The sequence below is a fragment of the Capricornis sumatraensis genome, chromosome 16 (genome assembly GCF_032405125.1).
Source record: "Capricornis sumatraensis isolate serow.1 chromosome 16, serow.2, whole genome shotgun sequence".
Taxonomy (NCBI): domain Eukaryota; kingdom Metazoa; phylum Chordata; class Mammalia; order Artiodactyla; family Bovidae; genus Capricornis; species Capricornis sumatraensis.
In genome coordinates this window covers 80043413-80046985 of record NC_091084.1, presented here as the reverse complement: position 1 = coordinate 80046985, position 3573 = coordinate 80043413, and positions in this window count along the sequence as shown.

The following is a 3573-nucleotide window of genomic DNA, read 5'->3' as shown; positions in this document are numbered from 1 at the left end:
ACAGCATGCTTGGGGCTGGTGCACGGTGATGACCCAGAGAGATGTTATGGGGAGGGAGGTAGGAGGGGGGTTCATGTTTGGGAACGCATGTACACCCGTGGTGGATTCATGTCAATGTATGGCAAAACCAATACAGTATTGTAAAGTAAAATAAAGTAAAAAAAAAAAAAAAAAGATACCATTCAGATTGCATTAAGGTTCATTCTAACCATCTCAGTTTAACTGAATTTCCTTTATAAAGGCTCTGTCTCCAAATTCAGTCACATTTGAAATTACTGGAAGTTCCATCTTCAATATATGAATTTTAGAGGGTTGCGATCCAAGCCACGGCCTCAAGAATGGATAGTGTTTCCTGATGAATGAGGCAAGGAAGTGTAGCCTGGACAGACAGTGAGACATAAGAGAGGGAAAAACACTATGAATCACATGATAACATCTAGAAAAGTCCAGTTAGTATAATTTGGAGACTTTTTTTTTTTTTCTTTTTATCACACACATGCTGTGTGTGCTAAGTCAATTCAGTCGTGTCCAACTCTGCAACCCTATGGACCATAGCCTGCCAGGCTCCTCTGTCCATGCGATGCTCCGGGCAAGAAGACTGTAGGCTGCCATGCCCCTCTCCAGGCAATCTTCCCAACCCAGGGATTGAAACCGGGCCTCCTAGGTCTCCTGCATTGGCAGGCAGGTTCTTTACCCTGGCACCACCTGGGAAGACCCCACACACAATCACACGCAGGTATGATTACATTTGACATATTTATTCTGAGAGTGGACTTTTAATGAAATGCTCCTCATTTTACCATATCCTAACTCATATATTATCCCCATGCTCCAAAGGAGCTCCAATTGTGTCTTTGGAGAGGGAGGCACATATTTCTGGGATGCTCTGTGGAAGAGGTCCCAAAGGACTATTGAGGAAACACTTATATTAGATCTAACAAAGCTCCTCAAAGCATCAGAGGAGAGGGAAGAGGGCGTCACTTCCAGGAGTGTCCTTCCTGATCAAGGGTAAGAAACTAGGGTCAAGGGCAGGTAAGTGGTCTGGCTTTTCTGTGACCTCAGACAGCATCTGGCCTGGCTCTCAAAGGTCATTCTCATGCCAAACACACACACACAGTCTTCTAACTAGAGTTGCGTTCGTGTTATATGTAACCCTCATTTAGAGTTCTAATTCAGTCTGGTAGCTCTGCTGGGTCATCATATATTCATGTACACAGTAGAGAAAATAAGAGGCAAAAAACAAAAAAGACATGCTTTTTTGACTCTAGTGGTGCTGGAATGCTGTGCTCTTTAAATGGCTAGTGTGTGATATTTTCCTTCTTGGTCCTCATTTTCTGGTCCTAGAAGAATGCATTCTTCCCTCGAATTTTAAGTGCTCCAGTGAAGGGAGAAAGGGACAGAGCTGCTTCAGGGATCACACACCATATGAAGTCCTTGTATATGGGAGGCTCAACAGGACTGGTTCTGATGTTTTCTTTGTTGCTTATTTTATTCACTTTTTAATTGCAATTTATCTCAAATTCAGAAATTATTTTAGTCCATCTTGGTGGTTATGAATCTTCTCTTTATTTACTCTTCCTTTTCATTAGTGACATAATACACTGACCACTTGAGGGAAGATTATGTGTCCTGGGGCATCTGAGCAAGGTTAGAAAGGAGATACCTTTAAATTTTAAAGGTAATTACTTGTTAATTAATTTTAGAAATATTTATTAAGCACCAATCAGATGCCAAGAACTGTTCTATACTTTGGAATACAGCAGTAAACAAAACAGGAAAGTCTTTCTGACCTGTGTCACATTCTGGTGAAGAAAGATGGACAATAAACTTAAGCAAAAGGAGAGGACTGCAGTTGGTGTCCAGTCACTGATTGACTCTGACAGTAAGTGACCGCGTTGACTGCAGCACTCCAGATTCCCAGGTCCCCCCCTGTCTTCGGAGTTTGCTCTAATCCATGTCCATTGAGCCAATGATGCTATCTAGCCATTTCAACCTCTGCCGTCCCCTTCTCCTTTTGGCTTTCAGTCTTTCCCAGCATCAGAATCTTATGTCTGGGGAAAAAGGGCAGGATCTGAGCAGAATAAGAAGGATGGGGATTGTTGATGGGAAGGGAATATAAAATTTAAAATAGACTGATGAGGATGGGCAAAAATGCCAGAAAGTGTCATTTGATAAAAACTTAAAGAAGGTGAGAGTGTGAGTCTTGCAAACATCTGGGGAATAGTGCTCACACCGAGGAACAGATAGATCCAATATATCAGATGCTGGGCCGGGGCTGCTATTAAGAAACAGCAATAAAGGAGGACTGAGTCTTAGAAGGTGAGGATCTGCAGGTAATGGAGGGCCTGCTTGTGAAGGACATTCGGGCCACTGCACAGACTTTAACTTTAAATAAATTAGTAAATTTGTAGTTTTTTTTTTTCTTTTTTAAGAACAAGAGTTACATGAATTCCCTTATTTTTGTAAACAACAATACTGACTGACACATTGAAAATAAACTATAGAGGAACAAATGTGTAGACCAGTTTGAAGGATTTTGCAATATTTTTGGCAAAAATTGTAGTAGTTTAACCAAGATGCCACCAGTGGAGGTGATGAGAAGGGCTCAGATTCAGGGAATGTTTTGAAGGCAGGGACATGAGGATTCCTTGGAATTTTTAACAGGAGGCAGGAGAGAAGGAGAGTAGGTTGATTCCAAATGTGTGGCTGCAGTAGAATTTACTAATAATAAGAGAAATGAGCAGTTCAATCTGTTTGGGGGAGTGAGGGCTAGGGATTCAGTTGTAAACATGTGAAGTTCAAAGTATTTATCACTCATCTCATGATTATAGAATATTAGCATTGCAAAGAACTTAGGAATCTTTCAGGAGTTGTTTTTAATCTAAGAATCATAACTACTGAACCAACGAATAGATATCTAGTGATTTGTCTTCTCTCAAAACTTTTGATTGTTTCAGTTCAATTCAGTCTCTCGGTTGTGTCTGACTCTTTGAGACCTCATGGACTGCAGCACGCTAGGCTTCCCCAGCCATCACCAACTCCTGAAGCTTGCTCAAACTTGTATCCATAAAATCGGTGATGCCATCCAACCATCTCATCCTCTGTCTTCCCCTTCTCCTGCCTTCAATCTTTCCCAGCACAAGGGTCTTTTCCAATCAGTCAGTTTTTCACATAAAGTAGCCAAAGTATTAGAGTTTCAGCTTCAATATCAGTCCTTCCAAGGAATATTCAAGACTAATTTCCTTTAGGAGGGACTGGTTGGATCTCTTTGCAGTCCAAGGGACTCTCAAGAGTCTTCTCCGACACCACAGTTCAAAGGCATCAGTTCTTCAGGGCTTGGCTTTCTTTATATTCCAACTCTCACATCCATACATGACTACTGGAAAAACAATAGCTTTGACTCTATGGACTTTTGTTGGCAAACTAATGTCTGCTTTTTAGCTTGCTATCCAGGTTGGCCATAGCTTTTCTTCAAAGAAGCAAGTGTCTTTCAATTTCATGGCTGCAGTCACTGTCTGCAGTGAATTTGGAGCCCCGCCTCCACCACAAAAAAACAGTCTCTCATTGATTCCA